This window comes from Syzygium oleosum, unplaced genomic scaffold, assembly GCF_021117445.2.
Source record: "Syzygium oleosum isolate NSW1041296 unplaced genomic scaffold, Sole_v2.1 Sole_v2.10, whole genome shotgun sequence".
Lineage (NCBI taxonomy): Eukaryota > Viridiplantae > Streptophyta > Magnoliopsida > Myrtales > Myrtaceae > Syzygium > Syzygium oleosum.
In genome coordinates this window covers 4,105,159-4,130,695 of record NW_026607494.1, presented here as the reverse complement: position 1 = coordinate 4,130,695, position 25,537 = coordinate 4,105,159, and the positions used below count along the sequence as shown (strand labels likewise).

The 25,537-nt window shown below is 41.2% G+C and overlaps 2 pseudogenes; both read right to left on the bottom strand.

The window, feature by feature from the left end:
- Nucleotides 1-11,173: 11,173 nt before the first annotated feature.
- Nucleotides 11,174-12,480, bottom strand: LOC130139127 (BRASSINOSTEROID INSENSITIVE 1-associated receptor kinase 1-like; annotated as a pseudogene).
- A 4,577-nt stretch (nucleotides 12,481-17,057) lies between these two features.
- On the bottom strand, nucleotides 17,058-18,585 carry LOC115662708 (BRASSINOSTEROID INSENSITIVE 1-associated receptor kinase 1-like; annotated as a pseudogene).
- Between the last annotated feature and the right edge of the window lie 6,952 nt (nucleotides 18,586-25,537).

The following is a 25,537-nucleotide window of genomic DNA, read 5'->3' as shown; positions in this document are numbered from 1 at the left end:
AGTGTGTCCAAATTTTTTGGTCGTACAGAGCCATCTGCAATCTTCACTTATTCGATTGTTTTTCGCAGTCCCCCGATTCACTAGTTTAGTCCCCCTACATCGCATGCTTTGTTTAGGGAAGAACATTTCAACAATCTGTTTTCCTACAATGTTTGTTCATCCCGGATATTTGAGTAGCACTTAGATGCGCATGCACACTGAGGTTGTGGACAGTTTTTTGGTACTCTGTTTTTCCCTCTACTTTTCAGAGCATCTACTAAGGCAGCATCATGTGATCATGCTTTTCCTTATTTGTTAAGGAAAGTCCAGTTTGTTGTCACTCTCTGCCTGCATTTTATAATTTGTCTCTGCTTTGAGAGAAGGATATGGTTGGACTTGTTGGTTTTTGACTTCTGCGCAGCGTGGAAACTCATGTGAAGCTTCCAAGAAATTTCTGGGTGAGGGGGATGGCCAAAACGGAGAACTAGTAAAATTAGGGAATAAAAGCGACGCAACTTCCTCCTTGCATTCCTGAGCCAGGTCCATTTCTTGGGCGCCATGGCTCAGGCCAAAGAATTTCCTCTTGCAGAGCCAATTCCATGTCCGAACCAAAAGTCTACTCCCGGACTTATCACACATAGCCTTCTTATCCTCAAGGAATTAATCATCTAAAAGACGTAATATTTCAATCTCTCTAGTTACGCAGAGTTGTAGTCCACGCGCACAGCCGCTTCTAATGGCTCGTACAATCCACCTGACCGCGATGTCATTTCTCCATCGGACCCAGCACAGAAAGTTATACGATCCGTGAAATTTTCATTTTTTTCGGAAACATTTGAGTCTTCTCTTATTCTCCAGAAGTTTCGAAACTTTTGAAAATTAATGGAAAATAGTTTTCTAGACATCCAAAAATTCTATAATTGATCTAGTCCATTCAAATAAATATTGGTGGTTTGGAATTCGGAGCATTTGAAAGGTTCAATACGATTATTGAAGAAAATAGACTAGCACATCGATATTTGGAAAAATATACTTTTTATTTGCTATCCGGAAAAATAAATTACTTCCTACAAAGAATGAATAGACCCAAATTTTGGAAAAAATATTCAGTGATTTAATATCATCACGTCATTCGCCTACATGGCATGTTTAAACTTACGTGGCTCCACTCAAAACGGGACATTTGTCCTCCGAGGTGGAATTAAAAAAGTGAACCGGAAGCTCTCCTGTCTCTCTGTCCTCTGGCCGAAAGAACTGACGCACGCAACAATCAATGCTGAATTTATTGGCTCTTTTCTCTCTCCCTCCTCTTTGTAAAAGAACTCATTTCAAGTCGTCCGTCAACAACGAGAAAATATTACGTGAGTGAGATATTCCACATCAGCCATGCATAACACCACTGAACGAATGACATGTGGCAAGCGGGCCCCACAGATCAGATTTATTAAAAAATCTAATCTGAGCGAATGACTTTCTCTCTCCCATCCTCCGGTCAGAGAGGGCCCATCCGGTCAGACCTCCAATCTTCAAGCCCAAAGCAAAACACGCGCACGTTCAAGAATGTCTCTGTACGTTCTGCCTCCTTCGTGCGGCTTGAATATGAGCGTCTCTGTACGTCTTGCTTTGTGCAGCTTTTGGTCTTCGCTCAAAGAAAGAAACCTTCAATTTCTTTTCTTTTTATATGCGGCAAAAAACCCTAGTTGTGCTTCTCCTTTTATCTGACTTCCGTGGCCCCACACGTTTCTTTTGCACGTCCAAGAAGGGAAGTCCCTCACTGATAAGCATTCAACAAATTGACCTGGGCCCACCGAAATAGATATAATAAAATAAAGTGTGCCCCTGTTTTGTCTTTTAGTGGCCTTCTCTATTCATGTCGTCGTGAGCCCCTCATCCGAAATCAGCCAAATAGGAATGCGGGCTCAAACTCGAGACATAAATTTAACAATTCTCCACCTTTGCTCGATGTTTGTAGCCAAGTTATAGTTTTCATCATTCATGCTAGCTCTCCCAACGCCTCGACGGGCGCTTACTCTCCATAGACGCCAATTGTGCTCAAGCAGAGCTTGAGCTTCGCCAAAGGAACAGGCTTAGTCATCATGTTCGCTGGGTTCTTCTCTGTCGTAATCTTTTTAACAACAACTACACCCTTCGCTAAGACATCTCGGATGAAGTGGTACATGATGTCGATATGCTTCGTTCGCTCGTGATAAACCGGATTATATGCCAGATATATCGCACCTTGGTTATCATAGTGTATATCAACACTATTCTGATCTAACCCAAAGTCCGAGAGTAAACCTTTTAGCCATATTGCCTCTTTCTCTATAAAGGTCAGTGCCATGTACTCTGCCTCAGTCGAAGACAAGGCAACGTGATCCTGTAAGGATACCTTCCAACTAACTACACCACCTGCTAGCGTAAATACGTACCCTGCTAAAGACCTGCGTTCATCCAAGTCACCTGCGTGATCTGAATCCACATAACCAGTGGTCTCACTGCCATTATTGTCCCTTCGGTACACAATTCCAATGTCTGATGTCCCCTTTAAATATCTGAGGATCCACTTCATAGCTTCCTAATGAGCTTTACCAGGTCGCTTCATATAACGGCTAACTACACTCACTGCTTGTGAAATATCGGGCCTAGTGCATACCATAGCATACATAATACTACCCACTGCACTAGAATAAGGAACACGTGACATATGCTCCTCCTCCTCCTCAGTCTGCGGTGATAACTTATCTGAAAGTTTAAAGTGCATCGCCAAAGGTGTACTTACAGATTTTGCTGACTGTATATTAAATCGTGCAACAATTTTCTCAATATATTTCTTCTGAGAAAGACATAAAATTCCTACAGTCCTGTCATGCAAAATCTCCATACCCAAAATTTTCTTTGCAGCACCTAAATCTTTCATCTCAAATTCAATACTCAATTGCCTCTTCAGCACAACAATATCAGACATATTCTTAGCTGCTATCAACATATCATCAACATATAATAACAGATATATCAAAGACCCATCCTCCAATCTCCTATAGTAAACACAGCTATCCATATGACTTTTAGAATAGTTCTGACTAGCCATAAAAAAATTGAAACGCTTATACCACTGTCTAGGAGACTGTTTCAGCCCATATAAAGATTTCTTCAATAAACAAACATGATGTTCCTTACCCGGAATAGCAAATCCCTCTGGTTGCCTCATGTAAATCCGTTCCTCCAACTCACCATGAAGAAACGCTATTTTCACTTCTAGCTGCTCCAGCTTAAGATCTTGTGCAGCAACTAAGGCAAGTAAAACACGAATAGAAGTATGTCTTACCACAGGAGAGAACACCTCATTGTAGTCAATGCCCTCCCGCTGTGTATACCCCTTCGCCACAAGTCTTGCCTTATATCTCGCTGCCTCGACACCGGGAATGCCCTCCTTCCGTTTAAAGACCCACTTGCTACCGACAATCTTCTAGCTCTTAGGTACTTTGACCAACTCCCATGTCTGATTCCGATGAAGTGATTCCATCTCTTCACTCATAGCCCCTAGCCACTGCGACGACTCAGAACTAGCCATCGCCTTAGAGTAAGACGAAAGCCTATCTGTCTCCACCTCGTCACCTACAGTCAATGCATAAGCAATATCTGTATAACCATAACGTACCGGTGGTTTAATTTGCCTTCTCTGTCTACCCACGGCTATAGTGTGTTGCGGCTCTGCTGATTGTTCATTATCACCGACTTCGGGAACTGTGGCCTGATTTGTAATCTCAGCTTTTGTTACCTTTGAGGTCTCTGGAGTCTCCACCTGAATCTCCACCTCACTGCTGACACCACGATCTGTATGCTCTGCTTGTTGTGTCTCAAGACCCCTCCTTTGAAGCATTGCAGTCTCATCGAAGATCACGTCTCTGCTGATTAGAAAACCGGGTGATCTGGGATCAGTGCACCACAGTCGATAGCCTTTCACCCCATGTGCATAACCCAGAAATATGCACTTCTTCGCCCTCGGCTCAAGCTTACCATCACTCGCATGAGCATACGCAGGACATTCGAATACTCGTAATCCGGAGTAATCAATAGGTTTTCCCGACCATACTTCCTCAGGAGTCTTCCACTCTATAGCAGATGATGGAGATCGATTAACCAAGTAACATACCATGTTCATTGCTTCGGCCCAAAATTCCTTGCCTAAACCTGCATGGGAAAGCATGCTTCGAGCTCGCTCCAATAAAGTTCTGTTCTTCCGTTCTGCAACGCCATTCTACTGTGGCGTCTTGGGCATTGTGCGGTGTCTCACAATCCCTTCTTTCTCACATAACTCGGTAAAATCTTTACCATAGAACTCCATGCCGTTATCGGTTCTTAGGCACTTGATCTGTTTATCTGACTGCTTCTCAATTAATGCCTTAAACTTCTTGAACCGATCAAACACATCATATTTGTGCTTAAGAAAGTATACCCATACCTTTCTCGAGTAGTCGTCGATAAATGTCAACATATATTAGGCACCTCCTTTCGAAGGAACCGGAGATGGGCCCTAGACGTATGAATGAATGTACTCAACCGGTCGCTTGGTCGAATGAATAGCATTGTAAACTTAATCCGACGCCTGCTTCCCAAAGATGCAGTGCTCACATAAGTCCAGCTTCCCTGTCTTCTGACCCTTTAACAACCCCCTATCACTCAGCATCGTCATACCTGCCTCACTCATGTGCCCCAAACGCATGTGCCATAACTGAGTCAAGTCAGAACTTGACTCACTTGATGAAACTGCAGAAGCTTCGGTCGCGGTCTCTCCCAGTAGATGATAGAGAGAATTCACTTTCTTCCCTTCATCACTTGTCATGGCACCTCGAGAGACCTTCAAGCCTCCACCTTCGATAGTGTATTTACACCCGATATCATCAAGTGTCCCTAAAGAAATAAGGTTCTTCTTGAGCTCTGGTACATGTCTCACGTCTGTTAGTGTGCGTACCACCCCATCGTGCATTCGAATCTAAACTGTTCCTATCCCCACAACATTGCAGGTTGCATTATTCCCCATCAGAACTCTACCACCATTTGCAGTCTGGTAAGCAGTAAACTAGTTCCTATGAGGCGTCATATGATAAGAACACCTCGAATCTAGCACCCATTCATCTCCTAACGAACTAGTAGTCACACACAAGACGGCCTCTGCATCACTAGTGCTCTCCTCAGCAACGTTTGCCACACTGCTCGTGGCATTCTGCTTGTCACCTCTATTTCTTCGCTTCGGACAATCTCTCCCGATGTGCCCCTCCTCCTGACACTCAAAGCACTTCACGCGTCCCTTAGACTTTCTATTGCATGACTTTGACCTGCTTTTATCTCTGCTGCTACTGGACCCTCGATGTTGTTTTCTACCTCGAATCACTAGTCCTCGCGCTACATCCTGCGCTAGACTATCATCTCGCAACTTCCTCTGCCAATCTTTAGAGAACAATGCTGACTTTTCCTCTTCCGAGGTAATCGTAGTACGCCCTTGGAGTAGTGAATCAGTAAAGTGCTCCCATGATTCAGGTAAAGAAGCCAATAACATCATGCCCTATTCCTCATCATCAAGTATCTTACCGACATTCTTCAAATCCATCATGAGTTTATTAAATTCATCTAGATGGGATCTGATCGACGTACCTTCAGTGTATCGAAATTGAAACATCCTCTTCAATATGTACAAGCGATTGTTCAAACCCTTCGTTACATAGAGTGCCTGTAATTTTGCCCACAATGCTGCGGCATCCTTCTCCTCAACCACCTCTATTAACACTTCATCCGATAAATTCAGCAGGATTATACTCTTTGCTCTCTCCATTAGCTCTGCTTTATCAGCTACTTTCATTATAATGGGTAACCCATCTTCGCCATCTAATGCCTTAGCCAAACCTTGGGTTGTCAATAGCGCACGCATCTTGACGCTCCATAACTCAAAGTTGTTCCTCCCGTTAAATTTCTCAATCTCAACTTTCGCTCCGGACATAATTGCAATAGTAGTATTTCCAGATAATAATCAGACAAGCAAAAGCCCCAAATCACAATCCAGAAAATCCAACCCTCAAGCTCTGATACCAATTGTTTGAAATATAACGCAGAAACGACAAGATCTTGCAAATTAAGTCAATGCGAAAATACCAGAAAAATAAACAAGGAACGATAAAAGACACCAGAGATTTACGTGGTTCGGTCCGAATATCGGTACCTACATCCACGAGGAGAGCCAGCAACAAATAATCCACTATAATCGGAGAATCAGAGTTACAAATCGCTCAAACGCTCGAGTGTTTTTCACACCTAGATTTAAGCCAAAACCCAAAGTGTTTACGAATAAACAACTTAATTGGACAAAATAAACTCACTGCACAAATCACTGCATGTTCAAGCCCAAAGCAAAAACACGCGCACGTTCAAGAATGTCTCTGTAAGTTCTGCCTCCTTCGTGCAGCTTGAATACGAGCGTCTCTGTACGTCTTGCTTTGTGCAGTTTTTGGTCTTCGCTCAAAGAAAGAAACCCTCAATTTCTTTTCTTTTTATATGCGGCAAAAAACCCTAGTTGTGCTTCCCCTTTTATTTGACTTTCGTGGCCCCACACGTTTCTTTTGCACGTCCAAGAAGGGAAGTCCCTCACCGATAAGCATTCAACAAATTGACCTGGCCCACCGAAATAGATATAATAAAATAAAGTGTGCCCCTATTTTGTCTTTTAGTGGCCTTCTTTATTCGCGTCGTCGTGAGCCCCTCATCCGAAATCAGCCAAATAGGAATGCGGGCTCAAATTCGAGATATAAATTTAACATTAACAATAACTAGAAATCTTTACTATGATATAGTATAGATATAAAACATATAGTTAGTCGATACTGTAAATAAATAAAAATAGGGATTTATTTCTGTTGGATCTTCCTGGTGTTAGGATTCACCAAATATTGGAAGAGACAAAAGTACTTGACATGAGTTCATTTCCTTGTAAACTCCCTGCACAACTACTCTTGGCATATTGCGATTGTCATAATTGATTTTGTCAAATCTTGTGACTTAAAAACTAATAATGTTCTTGCACATCCTTTAAAAAATATTTTGTGAAGAAGCGTCGAAAGGTCGTGTCACTAATTTATACAAGTACTAGTCCAGTATCCCATGCTATGCAAGGGATCCATGTGGATTCCATTCATTGTTCTTTAAATGGAGTATAAAATATTCACAGCCAAAAATGTTTCGATAGTAAGGTACCAAAGGAATAGTTTGTAAAAAAGTATTTAAAATAGCTATCATGGCTTTATTTAAGGGATGTACACAAAATTTATGGTATGTGCATCATTCCCCCATCTTCATTTAACAAAAGTATCTGAAATCCATCTCCCTCGTTGTTAGTGTGGAAATTGCAACATAAAGTTGTCCATGGCTAAAAACTGGCTAAGGGAGAAATAAGCCAACACAGCTTCAAGTTTGGCCAATGAGAAAGGGGAAATGCTTTCTTTTTAAGAATAAATGGCCAATGAGACTCAATCGGTGACGTAACTATGCGAGAAATGAGCACTTTGAGTACTAAATTTGTAATATTTGGATCTTTTACCAGGTCCAAAAAACGGCGCAGCAAAAAAAAAAAGAAAAAAAAAGCGTTCACACTCGGTCAACAAGCAGAACAGTGGACATTCTGCAATAAATGGGATCGAGCGCGCATGAGAAACAGAAAGGGAATGGGGGGAAAAGGAAAAGAAAGAAAGGAGGAAGAGAGAGCCATGTTTTCTGCATTGACAAGGACCGGTACAATGAAAGGGTCGGCAAAGAATACTATTTTAACATGCTCAAGGCCGGCAAGATAAACTTAAAAAGAGCATGTGTGAACTTAAAAAGGCCAAAAACCAAAAAGTTACTATAGAAGAACACGACCCGAACCACCACCGGACGAGACAGCCGGCGGGTCCCGCCGACGCCCACGAGCTCTTTTCCCCCTCCACCCACGGAGGTGGAGAGAGGGAGAGATTAAAATACGCATGTTCGGACCAATGATTATCCATGGCAACACGGCTCTCCCCTCATTATCTTTTAGAGGGACCGTTTTTTAATCTCTATACGCCAATGATCGATATCACTATCCGAGACGGTATATCTTATCCTGCAATAGGGCCCTCTCCTCGGCCCGCAGGTCGGACGCAGATCAAAACGCGACCAACCGACCCCGGTTCCGACCTCCCCCCAAAAAAAACAAGAGAAAAAGAAATCGACCCGAGTTAAATCTGGACCGTTAAAGAGGGAATCGACATAATCCGCGCCTCTTTCCCTCCGTAGATTTAGGTCGTCATTGGCAAATTACGAAAGGGGACGTCCTTATCCCAAAAAACGCTGGACCTTTTCTTTTGGAGCCTTTCAGCGTAAATTGCTGACACCGAGAAGAAGAAACGCAGGAAAGGCCAACCCCCTCTTTCACGCGTTTTTCCCATTTTCTTTTTTGGGCGTCGGGCCCCACCCCAACCCCGAACCCCTCCCCAAAGCGTAAGGATTCCAAAGCGTGTACGCGCGAATGCCCTTTTCTCTTCTTTCTTTCATTTTTGCTTTCTGAAGGAGCTTTTTGTCTCCTCTGTCTTCTTCTTATCTCTCGGTTGTCTTTTCTCTTTTCCTCTCTTCTTCTTTCTTCACAGCTCCTGCAGAATTTGAGAGCCCATTAGGTGGGCTGAGTTTGGGCCTATGGGCTTTGGCCCAATTATAACATCGACAATTTCCTAGTGTTGTTGCATGAACCCAAAGTCATAATAATGTTTCATAGTCACATAACAAGCATTGCTGCTTTGAGCCGCAACTTGCGATCGGGAGATCCTAGAAATTGTAGTGAATCTAGAAACTCTAAGAGATATAGTATACCTTACGAATGGATTCTGCGCATAACATAATACATCTTCACGTGGAAGGAGATCCATTATGTATGGATTTAGTTCACCCACTGTCTTATTCCTTGGAGTAAGAATATCTCTTTCCTCTAAGAAGTTAGAATCCAAAAAATTCATTTCAAGATCGGGGTATGTAGATCTGGCTATTGCTTCAGGAGGGTTGCCGTTACGTGGAAGAGTTAAGATTATTTCATCCACTTTCTTCGGCTGTTGTCCGCTGAGTGCACTGCACTCAAGGACCTGGTCGACTTTGAGTGCTCTATCCAGAACATTTTCGCAGGTAGTCAGCAAGCGAGAAGAAAGGCTTGAGCCATTCTCTGGTTGGAGCCTTTGCTCGAAGCAATCGGCTGTGTCTTTTTCTTCCCAAAAATGTTCTTTGAAAATTTGCTTAGTCGATTAAAACGAGCCGCATACTCGATAACAACAGGCTCTCTTTCTTTTAGTTTCTCCCTTTGGGCATCTTATTTTATATGTTGAATTGCAAGATCTATTAGATTCTGCGTTAATTCACAACAAATTGTATCGCGATACATGCATATGGAATAATAATCCTACAAATACAGTTGATTCGATAGGGTCTAGACACAAAAATTTCATACATAAAGGGCCACGACGGGAGTCTTCTGCCAACATTCAGGACAAACAACAAAAGGGAAGACCGAGGAAGAAGATGGATTGGAACGAGCCCATCACCAAGAAGAATTCCACATCAAGTGATTCGAGAAGAAGCAGATGATGCACAATTTCTTTGAAACATAACTCCATGGAAAATGGTGCGTCCTGTGAGGAAATTGCAAAGTCTACCACGTAGTAACTTATCGAGAGAATAAAGAAAAGTCTTTAACTCATCTCGTAATTGACCTTGTTCACTCACGAAAGATTGGCATGTCTCTAGGGTGACAAAAGGACCACCAAGTTCTTGCTCCATCTAGAAAAGGACATCTCCCACTTGTTTATGAACCAAGGAACTGAGGAATACAATTCAATGGTTTTCTATTCTGCAACCTACAAATTTGTTAACATTCTAGTCTTACTCCATGTCCCGACAAATCACCATCGACCTTTAGCTGGTGCATGTGCATTAGGGCACTCGAACACATAGTTAGGTGGATCCCGCGTGAAAAGAGTATTGGATTGATTAATTTTAGGGATTAATATCAATAAAAATTTTAAATCAGTTCCCTTGATGCATATGCCCCAAACTAATTATCATCTCACAAAAATCTCAAATTGGTACTGCCCCTGATCTTTTAAAACTGGTTGCAATGAGCCAAAGGGATGATTTCCGCCAAAGAATTGCTAAAACATCAATTAGGTTGAAACAAATTTGAGATCGGTTAATCTTTACATTCATTGAAAAAAAATCAATCTAATAGGAAGCACAATATCCTGCCTGGGTGGATTTTAAGACATGAAGGAAATGCACAATCGCACAATTGAGCTGGTCATTAAAACCTCTCATGAGTGCACGATCCGTTTGTACAGCATGACATTCAGCACGAGTCTCCTCATTCCAAACTCACTGACAGTTAGTGAGTGAGAGCTTGAGAGAGTTGTAGATGTTAAGAATCGAATTATGCACCTCTTGATTGTTCGAATGAGGTTAAGGCTAATAATGACATTGCTCGTCATTGCCTTCCTGCAAATCCGAGATAATCAAGTAAATTAAGACGAAAAGGAGATTCCTCGGGTTGAAACATTGCCCAGAAGTAGCTGAAATGGCCCAGGTAGGCATGAATTGTGGTTGTGCATACCCAGATTTCACAAGTCCTAACTTGAGCCTACAAGAAGTTGATGCACAATGTTGTTTCGTATTGATGACTCCCGTCACCGAGAAACTTCTTGCAAGATCCATAAGAGTTTAACTCGCAGACAAGAAAGTCAAAGCCAACTAGTCCAACCATATCCTCCTTTGAAATCAGAGAAACAAATTTGGAAGATGCAGGCAGAGAATCAAAGTGCCAACAATTTAAATTTTCTTGCATATACAAGGATTGATGTGCACGAAAACGCATGTCCGACTGATCTTATTAATGTCTTCTAAGGACGACTTTTATGGTGGCTTTTAATTTTCGTTAGAACAACAGAACTTTCTTAATAAACTTAAACATTCATTCACCATTAATTCGATAGATTAAGAGATGACACTTTGAATTTTTTATTTCAGTTTCTAGTTTGATGACAAATGTAGAAGATAGCAGTCATTGCATGAAGGACGTGCTAAGTGTCTCAAAAAAAATCGGAGGAAGGAATTACAGAAAGATCATATAAATGAAAATGAAGAGGAACATATAGAGTTTAGGAAGAGAAATATAGAAGCTAATTTTGTTATTGAAGGTACAAGGCAATGGTGATGATGTAGCATTGACATGCCAGTCATGGAGCAATCCCCAGAGGAGAAGGAGAAGAAGAAGGAGGGAAAGAGAAGTACGGAGTTGAGTCACACTCACTTTTGATTGCAACTAGTCCTAGTACTAGGGTGCCGCTGAAGAAACTGGCTTTCGAGCATTCGAACCACTTCAGACATCTCCGGTCGAACAGATGGATCCTCATGTGCGCACAACAATGCCAATCGGACTAGTTGCTCTGCTTCTTCTCCCACGTAATTCCCCTGCAAATTGGGATCGATCACCCTTCTCAGTTGATCTTCATTCATTTGTTTTCTAGTCCAATCATCCAAGCAGAAAATTTCACCATCGTCAGAGTAGATCGGCTGTTCCGAGATGAGCTCGAGAAGCATATTCCCGTACGCGAAGACATCATTCTTCAGTGTGCACTTTCTTGTGTAGATGAACTCGGGGGCAATAAACCCAAATGTGCCACAGATGGGAGTGTTGACATAAACATCTTCATAGCGATGATAGGATAGAGAATCGGAGCCAGAATCAGCTGAGCACGAGGGTCACTCAATGGTTCCTTCCTCTACATTTCTCTCGTGCATGATCATAGCAAGCGAAAATCCTCCTATCACGGCCTCAAAATGCATATTCAGCAGTATATTTGACGCGCAGATGTCACGATGCATGATCCTGATGTTACCTTGATTGTGAAGGTGTGCAAGCCCCCTTGCTGCTCCCAAGGCTATTCGCTTGCGAGTAGTCCAATTGAGAGGTCGGGCAAACCGATCTGGTCTCTCTCTAAGAGTGTAAGATAGGCTATTGTTGATCAAGGGATACACCAGTAAGCGCTCTTTCTCGGTCCTGCAAAAGCCCCTCAGGCATAGCACGTTTGGGTGCATCGAAACCACGCTTCCCACTTGCATTTCTGCTTCGAACAGCTCTTCCCTCCATCGATCGACACAGCACGCTCTCTGTATTGCCACTAGCGAACCATCGGCCAAGCGCCCCCTGTAAACCTTCCCGTATTCATCGTCCCCCAAGATGTTGTTGCTGCTAAAGTTGTGTGTCGCGACTCGGATCTCCTTTAGGGAGAATCTTTTAGGAGGTGTTGTTTTGGGAGGTTTTGGATCATCTTCAACGGAATCGGACTCGGACTCGGAAAAACTGGAGGATCGGAGATTGAACACCATCTTTAAGCGGGAGAATAGTAGATTCTTCTCAAGTACAAATGGATCGTCTAAGCTTGATGGTTTCTCTCGATTGGTAGTGATTAGTTTGGGAGCACCTTCTGCACATCCAAAGAGACTTGCATGTACACAGTTTTATAACTCCGTTGGGATTGTGCCTGCCTCACCCGCGACTGCTTTGGGTCGGTGTGAATGAATGAAATGGTAAGGAAAAGTCGTCGGATTGTAGGCTGATGTCAAAGTGTGGGGCCATCTCACTCCAAAGCCTTCCTGTGAGCAGCTTCGCGGAAACTGGAAAGAAAGCGAGAGAGGTTTCATTGCCTTCCTGTGAGCAGCTTCCAAATTTGACAAAACGTGCAACTCATATAAAGCAAATTTTGCATAATTCTCCTGGAATTCTTGGATTCCTACGCATTGAAAAATCCAAATGTGAAGAGCACTAGTCTTTTTTCTTTACTACATTGGCTGTACATCACATGGAAAAGCTATCGACTTTTGCATATCCTTGAAGATCTATATTTCTAATTACTCGTATTTGAAACACGTGCGTTATATGTCGATTGATCATATTGCAATTACACTGGAAAATTTTCTATATGAGTGGAAATACTAATATTAATTTTAGATATTTATTCTTTTCTCTATGTTCCATTTTTAATAGAAAATCCTTGGAGACAAGAACAAATGCATTAACAATAACTGGAAATCTTTACTGTGAATAGTACAGACATAAACCATATAGTCAGTCGATACTGCAAATAAATAAAAATTGAGATTTATTTCCATTAGATCTTCCTGGTGTTAGTGTTGACCAAATAAATAAAAATTGATATGGGTTCATCTTCCTTGTAAACTCCCTGCATAGCTACTCTTGGCATATTGCGATTGTCATAATTGATTTTGTAAGATCTTGCGACTTAAACACTAATAATATTCTTGTTCATCCTTTAAAAAGTATATTGTGAAGGAGCTTAGAAAGTTCGTGTCACTAATTTATAATTGTACTAGCCCAAAAGCCTGTGCTATGCATGGGATGCACGCGGATTCCATTCATTGTTCTTTAAATAGAGTATAAAATATTCAGAGCCAAAAATGTTACCATAACAAGGAACGAAAAGAATAGTTTTGTAAAAAAAGTATTTAAAATAGCTATCATCGCTTTATCTAAGGGAAATTTGTCAAAAATTTATTTGTACACTATATCTTTGGTATGTGCATCATCCCCCATCTTCATTTAACAAAAGAAACTCGTACCCATCTCTCGTTGTTGCTGTGGAAATTGCAACATAAAGTTGTCCATGGCTAGAAACTGGCTTAGGGAAAAAAATAAGCCAACAAAGCATGAAGTTTGGCCAATGAGAAAGGGGAACTGCTATCTTTATAAGTATAAGTGACCAATGAGACTCAGTGGGTGAAGTAACTACGCGAGGAATTAGCACTTTGGATACTAAATTAGAACTTAGTAATGATCTAAGCTTAAACTACCCTTCTAACAACACACACCCCAACTTCTACAAAATAAGAGAAATAAAACGGCCGTCCTCCTACCTGAAGGATGCAGCTGCAAACATAAACAATATTAACTGTTATCAAATATGTATCTCCATCTATATATTCGATAAACAATAATTTGGTTACAGGATTAGATTTCTAAAATCATCATAAGAATATATACTTTCCCAAACTAACAAACTAAATCTCAAAGCACCATTTTAAAGATATATCCAACTATCTCAACTCATAACTAAGATTCAACTATAAAAACTCAAGTAAATAATCAACTTAACTAAGGCTTGACTAGGCGACCCTATTTTGAAGTCAAAACATTCACTACGGGTCGACAAAAGACATCAAGAATGGCCAATCACAACAAATAAGCACTAATGCGAAGAACAACCACTTGCGCGACAAATGGCCACTTGCACGACGAAATGTCTCGTGCCATATCTCTCTCTACTGAACTCAAATTCAAGTGGGTTCATCGTAAAAAAATCACTTTTGAAGTACTAAAAGATATTAAACTTCACCGACTCAAAAGATGGCTGAAAACGAGCGAAAACCATCGCAGAAAACAAAAATTCGGAATTAGTCAGCAATGTGTGCAAAACTTTAAACATTTATTCCGACCAAACCGTATCTCAAAATTGACTTTTGTAAAATCTCGCCGCTCCACAATACCATAAACTATACTTTCCACTTAATTTCATAAATTAAATCCATAAACTTAGGGAGAAAAACACTAGAAGTGCCAAAAGTTATGTACGGCGCTCACTTTAGTATCAAAATTTTTTTTTGGACTATTTAAGTGCCAAATCAGAGAAAGAGCGATACTTAAGTGCCAATTCCGGCCAAATTGATTACATGGCATTTAAAATTAAAATAATTAATATGACTTGGCGTATTTTTAAAACAAATCTAGTCTACGTGGACATCCAAACTGACGTCGCACAATCCGACTGGCATTGAAGTAATCATTTTTTAACAGCAATTGGTACTGAAGTAATCACTTTAAACAAAATTTGACATTCAAATGATCACTATTTACAACTTTAGACGACGTCGTTTATGGGTTATATGCTGACTGGGCACGTCGGAGAGCCACATAGGAGTGAGAAATTAATAAAATATTGCCACATCGGATTTCTGGCGATCTAGATTGGAGTTGACATTTATGTGATCCTTTTTTTTTTTAAGTGGCACTTAAGTGATCCGAAAAAAACTTTTAGCACTAAAGTGAGCGCCATACACAACTTTTAGCACTTCTAATGTCCTTCTTCCCAGAAACTTAGAATTCATATGGATCAGTATATGACTTAATTTCGAAAATTTCTCTGACTAGATGACAAAAGGGATTGAATTCTTATTGGGCATTGGGTAACGGTGTTAGTCCGATTTGTCAATATGTCCAAACATGCACGCGCGAATTGCCCTTTCTCTTCTTTCTTTATTTTTTGTTTTCTGAAGGAGGTTTCTGTCTCCTCTCTTTTCTTCTCATCTCTCGGTTATGTGTATCTGTTTTTTTTACCTACTCTTCTTCTTTCTTCACAGCTCCTGCAGAATTTGAGAGCTCATTAGGTGGGCTGAGTTTTGGCCCAATTATAACAGTGACAATGTCCTAGTGTTGTTGCATAAACCCAAAGTCGGACTAATGCTTCATAGTCACATAACAAGCATTGCTATTTTGAGCCATGTGTTCACGTGGAAGAAGATCCATTATGTATGGAATTATTTCATCCACTGTCTTATTCCATGGAGTAAGAGTATCTCTTTTCTTCCGGTAGTTAGAATCCAAAAACTTCCTTTCAAGATCGGGGGTATTAGAGCTGGCTATTGCTTCAAGAGGGTTGCCGTTACGTGAAAGAGTTGGATTATTTCATCCACTTTCTTCTACTGTTGTCTACTCCGTGCACTGCACTCAAGGTCCTGGTCAACTTTGAGTGCTCTCTCCAGAACAGTTTTGCAGGTAGTCAGCAAGTGAGAAGAAAGGCTTGAGCGAATCTCTGGTTGGAGCTCTTGCTCAAAGTGATTGACCTTGGTCGCCGAGCCAGCGAGGGCTGCCCTCGCCTGAGGCCAGCGACCTCTGCTGGCCATCGACAAGGCCCTCCAATGGCCCGCGGAGGGAAAACGAGAAAAAGAAAAAACGAGAAAAAAGTAAAGCAGGAAAAGAAAAAATATTTAAAAAATCGAAAAATATAAAAGTATTATTAAAAATTGTCCATGCTAGTGCCGGCCATGCCACTTAGAACGTTTGGCATCCAAGTCAGTAATTTTCAATCAAAATTGATCGAATGGACTCAATTGGCAAAATGTGAAAATGTTAAAAGACTTAATTGGCAAAATTATAAGGTTTAGGACTGAATTGGCAAAAGTGCAATAATTTTATGATTTTTTTGAAAATTTTCCCAACAAACTTATGACCTAATAATCCTGCAATTATAGTTGACTTGATAGGGTCCGGACCCAGAATTTCATACATAAAGGGCCATGGCAGGGGTCTTCTGCTAATATGAAGGAGAAATAACAAAAGGCATGACAGAGGAAAAAGATGGATTTGAAGGAGTCCATCACCAGGAAGAATTCCACATGCAGTGATTGAAGAAGGAAGCAGATGATGGACAGTTTCTTTGCAACTTACCTCCCTAGAAAATGGTGCCTCCTATGAAGATACTGCGAAGTCTACCGCGTACTTTCTTATCGAGGGAGAATACAAGAAAGTCAACTCATCCCGTAATCGACGTTGTTGACTCACGAAAGACAATTGTGTCTCCGGAGTGACAAAAGGACCGCCAATTTCTTTCTCTATCTAGAAAAGAAAACCTCCTACTCGTTTATGAACCAAGGAATTGAGGACAACAATCCAATGGTTTTCTCCAGACGAATCAAATTGGGGCTTTCATGCGCACCTGAACCTATACTTAGATGAATCCCACATGAAAAGAAATATTGAATTGATTAATTTTATTGATCATATTAGGAGTTGATAAAGAAAATTAGATTATTGTGTAACCAAATTAAAACTATTAACATCGTTCTTCCTAATAGGGAAAATCCCCTTTATAAATTTTGTGTAGGTCCTAATGAGCTATAATATTGCCTTTTTCTGAAATGGATGGAACCGAAAAAATTACTCCAAGAATATCCAGTATTTGCTCAACGGAGATATATTAGAGAAAGATCTTACAAGTTAAATGGGAAATGAACATATAGGAACTTAGGTAAAACGGCAAAAGGTAGAAGATGCATTTCAAGTTTAAGGGAAAAGAACAGACGTTGATCAAGATGTAGTATCGTGCGTGCCAGTCATGGACCCATTTCCAGCGAGGGAGAAGGGGGGAAGGAGTAGTAAGGAGTTGAATCACACTCGCTTCGGCTCCAACTGCTCCTACTGCTAGGATCCGGTCCGTGCAATTGGTTTTCGAGCATCATAACCACTTCAGACATCTTGGGTCGGACAGATGGATCGTCATCCGCACATGACCATGCCAGTCGGACGAGTCGTTCTGCCTCTTCCACCGGATAGCTCCCCTGCAAAGTAGGATCAACCACCCTTTCCCATGCATTCTTTTTCATGCATCTGCTAATCCAGTCATTCCGTCGCCCACCAAAGCTGGAAAATGGACGTCCTGAGATGAGCTCGAGAAGCATGTTCCCATATAAATAGACATCAGCCTTCAGAGTGCACTTGCCCGTGTTCATATACTCGGGAGCGGCATACCCTATGTGTCCACGCACGACGGCGTTGACATAACAATCTTGGTACCACTGAGGGGATAGGGGTGATAAAGGCGGATATTTACCCACTTCAGCTGCAGAAACCGAGCCGAAGCCGACGTACCCTTTGGCATTCCCCACCACAATGTCCCTCTCATGCATGATCCTGGCCAAGCCAAAGTCTCCCAATACTGGCTCGAATTCCTCATTCAGCAATATGTTCGAACAACTCACATCGCGGTGTATGGTGCTCGGATGACATTGATCGTGCATGTGAGCCATCCCCCTCGCAACTCCCGATGCTATCCGCATCCGGATCGGCCAATTGAGTGCTCGGACGGCTTTCTGTTTCAAGAGGTAGTCGAGACTGCGGTTGACCATGAAGGGGTAGACTAACAACCGCTCTTTCTCCTCATCGCAATATCCAATCAGGATTAACAAGTTGGGGTGGTGAACAATGCCTGCCACTTCCACTTCTGTCTGAAACTGTTTTTCCGAATCTTCGGAAAGCACTCTCAGTCGTTTTACAGCGACGAGAGAATTATCGGCTAACCGGCCTCTGTAAACCGGTCCAAATGCTCCTTCACCCAACCAGTTTTTGTGGTCGAAGTTCCTTGTCGCAGCCTGAAGCTCTTTGAAAGAGAACCTTTTGAGTGTATTACTGGTATTATCAACTGTCCTTCCAACTTCTCGACTAGAACTGGAGAAACTGAAGGTGCGTAAATTGAACACCATCTCTATGCAATCCTGAAAATTCCTCCCCACCAAATGAATCGGATCTTTTTCGGGCTTTTGCTTGTACAAAAGAACAGACTACAGCTCTGCGTCACTACAGAGATCGAAATATTCCGTCTTTTGAAATGATTAATTCCAGGAGGACAAAAGACAACGTACCGAATTCAAGGAGTTGCCCTTTGATTCAGACATGGAATTGGCTCTGCTAGAGGAGAGTCTCCGGCTTGAGCCATTGCGCACAAGAAATGGATCTGGCTCAGGAATGCCAGGAGGAAGGGGCTTCCCTCGTAGTTCTTAATTTTACTAGTCCGCACCTTTGGCCATCCCATCGCTGAGAAATCTCTTGGAAGCTTCATATGAGTTTCCCCGTACCAAAGAAAGTCAAAACCAACTGGTCCAACCATATTCTTCTCTGAAAGCGGAGACACAGATTTGAAAATGCAGGCGGAGGAGGGGAGTGACAATAACTCGGGATTTCATTAATTAATAAGTAAAGCATGATTACATGATGTGTCACGCCCCGAACCCCGCGAGAGCGCAACACGGGCAACGTCCCATACCATGCCTAGTAGTTTCTACCCCATAATCAAGCACTATGCATCACACGTATTCCATTTATTACGACCCCTCTTGGCCACTACACATCAAGCGATACACAGCGAGATGGCAGTCTTCCGGCATAACCGGGCATCGTCCCGCCCCATCGGGCACGGCAACGTCAAACGATACACAGGATGACGGCATTCCAATACGGCAACATCAAACGATACACAGTAAGATGGTATCCCGCAAGGAGCATCAAGTCCGGCCTCAAGCCGCGACAAGGCATCCGGGGTATCGGCACTCCAGATAATCCCCAGGCATCCGATAAATCGGGCAACGTCAAGCGATACACAGCAAGACGGCTTCGACGTGTGACCACACGAGCACACAAGCATTCCGGCCAATTATTATCTTCTCAATTAGCCCATGCGTCCATGAATCGTGCTCACATCAATGCCACACAACAATAACAAGTGGTCACACATGCAAATGGTCAATCGATTTTTGTGAACCTCATTTTAAAACATGAATTCAACATCGGATCACAGCCAAATAAACATTATTGAAAAGCTAGGTAATTGCCGTTATTGCCTCTTTTAGGCCGGAAATCGAAAGCCAAAGATTTCAAGTAAAAACCGGCAGATTATGGAATTCTAGAAAAACTGGACAGATTTGCATGATTTGGGAAATCAACTTCAAAAGCATAGCAAATGGTTTCCAAAAATTATAAAATTTGAATATGTTATAGACAAGACCTTAAAGAATATTTTCCATGAAGAACACAATCCCAAAATCCTTATACAAAGATCACTTTTGATGGCTCGGAAACAACCCAGAACTGGTCCGCCGGAACAGGGGAACTGAACCACAAGAAATACTCGTTTTACAAATCAAATCCTTTCAAAACACTTTGAAATTTTTATACGTTGTAGAAATGGATTTCGTTTACAAATCTTGTGAAGGAAGTATGGCCGAAATCGAACTGGAAATTTTTATAAAAATCTGAGAAGGCACGAAGGTCACGGAATCTACAGTATAAAACAGTTCTGATTCGGTAAGAAATTGGACCTTCGTGTAACCCATTTGAGCTCAGAAAAATCTGAAATTTAAGTATGTTATAGATCAAGATCTTGTGAACAACTTTGATGAGGAACACTTTTCAAGATTCTAACCACAAAATGCTTTATAAAAATGGAAAACCAGGGACGTACAGTAAAATCAGTTCTGAAATCAAGGTAAAAACTCCAAGAAACACCTTCAACTTTGAGATCCACCACTTCTCAGCCATGAAAATACCACACCAAGAGTTCAAATCAACATTCAACATCTATTTCAACTTAGTCTAGCAATCAAGACTCGCCAACGCTCATTCTAGAAGTTCAAACATACCAAAACATTAACTAGCTAAACTACCCAATGCAAGTTAAACATCCTAAACAAGGGATTAGATGTTAACTTACTCGTCTAAAAACGACGACAACGTGAGGACGACGGCAACGACACGAGTTGTCCGTGGCGGCCTCGGCTTGACACGGCAAGCGGCAAACGGCGGTGAACGGCACACGGCGATCTACGGGGCTCAAGGATGGTGGCGTGAGGGGCTGGTGGGTGCACGGCGGTGGTGGGGTGATTCGGCCGTGAGAGAGGAAGAGAGAGAGAATAAGAGAGAAAGTGAGGAGAGAGATCAATGGTTGAGATTAGTTCTTGATGCCCAAGCAAAGATCAAGGGCTAGGATGTGTTCTTGATGCCCAAGTTTAATCCAACGGCCAAGATCAAGCCTTGCTCTCCAAGTTCCATCCAACGGCCAAAATTTAATCTAACAAAGAGGTTTCTAGAAGGGCAAGTTAGCAATTAATTTTCGATGGCCAATTCGTAAAATTTATGAGGCGACGTCCTATAGTTCGGGTGTGATATCCTTGAGCACTCGACACGCAAAATCGGATCATAATTCGTGGCTGAAATCGATCAATCGCAACTATAATTTATCTCGAAATAACAGGCGGCTGCTAGAAATAAATTCTTCGATAGCCTTTCCCCTTTGGTTAGTATTCCTTGGGTGATCAGGCCAGAGCGAGAATTAACTAATAGAGCGTCGATGAAATCACCATTTCATAAATCACCAAATTTGATCGAATTTTCAGGATATCACATGATGCCACCTTAGTTAATGCATGACATCCTAAAAATTAGAGGGAAAAACACTATCTATCACAAAATATCTACAACCTTAGTGTGTATGCACATCTAAATGCTACTCAGTTATCCGTGGTTTAATAGATCAAACATGTTGATGTTTATTTTGGATGATGACATCAGTAGTGTCATAACTTTTTTTTTTTCGAAATTTGGAATTGTACCTTTTACTTCACTCATTTTTTTAAAAATGATCCATGTACTTTTTAAGAGTGTTCACCATGACACGTGCTGTGGTGTCCAACTTGACATTCGAGCGACCAAATTAAGGGAAGGGCTAACGGTGGACATTTTTAGAAAGTACCATGGACCATTTTGAACCAACAAAAAGTAGAGGGATAATTTCGAATAAAAGTATATGGACCATTGATAACATTATCCTTATGTATCTACTATCTAGTAACAGTCACTACATTTGCAATCAAAACGTCATTCAGAATGCCAATGCAAGGTCATCAAAATCCAGGGTGTTAGAGTGATTTATGCCAACATATATAGAAAGAGATAGCAAGATTGATGCACACACATGGGAAAATGCTGCTCATAACCGGCCACAAGCAACAAAAAAGAGGTTAGAGGAAATATATGGATTGCTAACTGGATGTTGATCAAGAAGAATTTAACATCGAAGCGGTTGAGTAGATAACAGATGGACGATTCCTTTCTTCAAAACTTAAGAATGTCACTGTCTCATGGCATCTTTATCCCCATGAAGTGGTGAAAATTATTAGCAAACAGATCTCTACAGTTACGAGAAGACCGTGAGAAAGGGAAAATTACCAAATCAGTCATAATTCTAAACCTATTATACGGCTATTACTTCTCAATTTTGTCAATTTAGTCCTAAACATTTGCATGAAATTCCAATGTAATCCTTTTGGCCAATTTTTGCAAGAAATCACTGACGTGGTGGTCCAGTTATCGCCAGCCATCCTATGTGGCACGCCGCCATATCTACGATTTCCCCACAAAAATTTGCCACAAGGACTACATTGTAATTTTGTTCAAAGTTTGAGAAATCCCTACTATTTATCTCCGGGACTGTCGAGCCTGCTTTCTTCTATGAAAGTCCACAGAATGGCCAGAGTACAACAAGCCTACCATCATCAAAGTAAGCCCAAGTCCAACTAAGAAGGCCCGCCGGATCTATCAAAATTCAAATCCTGCAAAAGGCGGCAACTATCAAGGCCATTCATAACCATCCCAATGTAACCAGCATAATGCATATCTTCCGATAAATCATATATTGTGCATCATATCAATAAACCACATATATAGCATAGCGAACAAATGTCAAAAGTCATTTGATCCCTAATGTCAAGAAAACCCTTTGCTCATGCTTCGTTGGGGTAAGCCCTGAAAATCACATTGGCTGTGATTAAGCCTTGGAATAGGGATGGTATGTGCACATGCTTCTCATATCATGTCTCAATATTTAGGTCGACAATGACCATCAAATCCGTGTCACAATACCACATGCTGGCACATATATCACCAATATAAATAGCATTTCATTTTCAGAATGTTTGTAGATAACAACAACATGAAGTTAAAAAAAAAAATTAATACTTTGTCCAGTTTTCAGAAGGAGCCACGAAATAATGTATTTTATATAGTTCGAAATACGTGCCATGCCACAACATGACTCTATCTAGATAAATCAAGTCATGCAATTTTTGCAAAACGAAAAAGTGGTAAAAATCACTTACCTAGTTTGAGTGCTAAATAAACCACCACACGCCAACCACGTTTTTCCTTGGACCCTAACACAATTTACGTACCTTATTAGAAGTTGCACTCTTTAGATATAGCGGCTAAACTTGCTTGGGCCCGAAAGCCCGTTCGGTAGGAAATTACGAAAATGCCATTCGAGAGCCCAATTTAGGGTGTATGGCCCCTATACGCACCCTAATCGCCTAAAAATTACTTAAACGCCGTATATGGTCAGAACTACTCAACTTTGTAGAAAATACAGTTTTTTCTAAATAGCAAATAAAAGTTATATTTTTCCAAAAATTGATCGTACTAGTTTATTTTCTTCAATAACCGTATTGGACCTTTCAAAGACTTTGATTGACCAGCCATACTTATTTAAACAGACCAGATCAATTATAGAAATTTTTAATGTCTAGAAAATCATTTTCCATAATTTTCACGAGTTTGTAACTTCTGGTAAGTAACAGACGATTCAAATGTTTCCGAAAATAATTATAAATTCACAGGTCGTATCATTTTTCTGTGCTGGTTTCAATGGTGAAAATGGCATTGTGATCCGATGTCGGGGTGGATCGTTGAAGCTGTCGGAAGTGGCTGCGTGCGCGGTCTACAACTCTGCGTTGGTAGAGAGATGGAAATATTATGTCTTTTGAAATTAATTTCCTCGAGGACAAGAAGGCTATATATCAAAATCTTGGAGACTTTCCATTCAGACATGGAATTGGCTCGGCAATAGGAGGAAGGTGCTTCCCTTGTATTCCCCAATTTTAATAGTCCCAACCTTTGGCCATCCCATCGCTGAGAAATTTCTTGGAAGCTTCGTATGAGTCTCCTCATAGCAAAGAAACTCAAAACCAAACTAGTCCAACCATATCCTCCTCTCTCAACGCAGAGAAAACAAATTTGGAAATGCAGGCAGAGGATGAGAGGGACAACGACTTGGAATTTCATTAATTAAGAAGTAAAGCATGATTACATGACGCTACCTTAATTGATGCCTGACATCCTGAAAATTAGAGGGAAAAAAACCGTCTACCACAAAGTCTTCAACCTCAGTGTGCAACTGTGCATGCACGTGTAAATGCTACTCAAATATACAGTTTGTCGAAATGTACTTCCACAAATAAAACCATGCATCGCACGGGCAGCATATGCATACGCGTTGAGATGCCTCAGCTCTAGAATTTGAGACCTAATTCTATGGTTAAGATGCATACGCAGCTGAGGTATGTGAAGGTCCTTCCTTCCAAACGCTTTGTTACTTTGATGATGGCATCCAAATTCTCCAGGAATACAGGATTTATATCAAATAGACATTCCTTCACAAGTTTCTTTTTCCATTTTGCAATAAGTGTGATAGATTCGAAGGCGACACTTTGATCAACTCGTTCAGTTGCTTTCAATTCCTTGAAAATGTTAGAAGAGAGCGGTCAGTACTGAATAATCGGGAGAAGTGTCAAAAAAGTCCTAAACCTTTTACATTGGTGCCAATTTAGTCCTAAACCTTTTTTTGGTGCCAATTCAGTCCTAAACCTTTTGCATTTGTGTCAATTGAGTCCTAAACCTTTTTTTTGTGCCAATTCAGTCCTAAACCTTTTGTATTGGTGCCAATTCAGTCCTAAACCTTTTGCATTGGTGCCAATTGAGTCCTAAACCTTTTTTTGGTGCCAATTGAGTCCTAAACCTTTTGCATTGGTGCCAATTCAGTCCTAAACCTTTTGTATTTGTGCCAATTCAGTCCTTCCGATTAATTTAGCTAAAAAAGATTTAGGACTGAATTGACACCAATGCAAAAGGTTTAGGACTGAATTGACATCAATGCAAAAGGTTTAGGACTTAATTGGCACCAAAAAAAGGTTTAAGACTCAATTGGCACTAATGCAAAAGGTTTAGGACTGAATTGGCACAAATGCAAAAGGTTTAGGACTCAATTGGCACCAAAAAAAGGTTTAGGACTAAATTGGCACAAATGTAAAAGGTTTATGACTAAATTGACACCAAAACAAAGTTTAGGACTAAATTGGCACCAATGCAAAATGTTTAGGACTTTTTTAACACTTTTCCCCTGAATAATCCTAAGACAAATGGTTCAGAAACTCAAGGTGTCACGCCTCGAACCCCTACGGCACGCGACACCGCCTCTGGTCGATTCAAGCGACGTCCCAGGAATATCGCTGACCTCAAATTCGCCATCAGAGATTTACTACCACAGCGGATATCAACAATTAAACCCGGTAATTAAAACTGGGGAGAAAAATCAGGGAGAATATACATATCTTTTTCATTTCCTTCTTATACCATAATATTTACATTTATAAACTGTCCCATACATGTACATGCATATCGCCTTTCTCAAAAACCGATACACCAAGGATGAAAACTTGGGTTTACTACTACTCCAAAAATGATGCTCGCCAAAAACCCATTCTGAGTCTGATTCCTTGTCCTCTGAGTCTGAGTCCCTTTATACCGTCCCATCCACTGAGGACTCCAAAATGTTCTGGTGGCGGTGGCGGAAGATTCATGGGTCCTGTCGGGGTTCTGAAATTGTTGGTTGAAACAACCGTGAGAACACTTCTCAGTAAGTTTACCCCTAAACCCAACCTAGGCTAGGCTAGCATGCAATCTCCGATTGGAAACAATTATTCAAATCACAATACCACAATAGTCGACAATTATCCGACCCCGCGGTTAAGCGGATCAACATACAATAGTCACGGCACATGCGTGGCACGC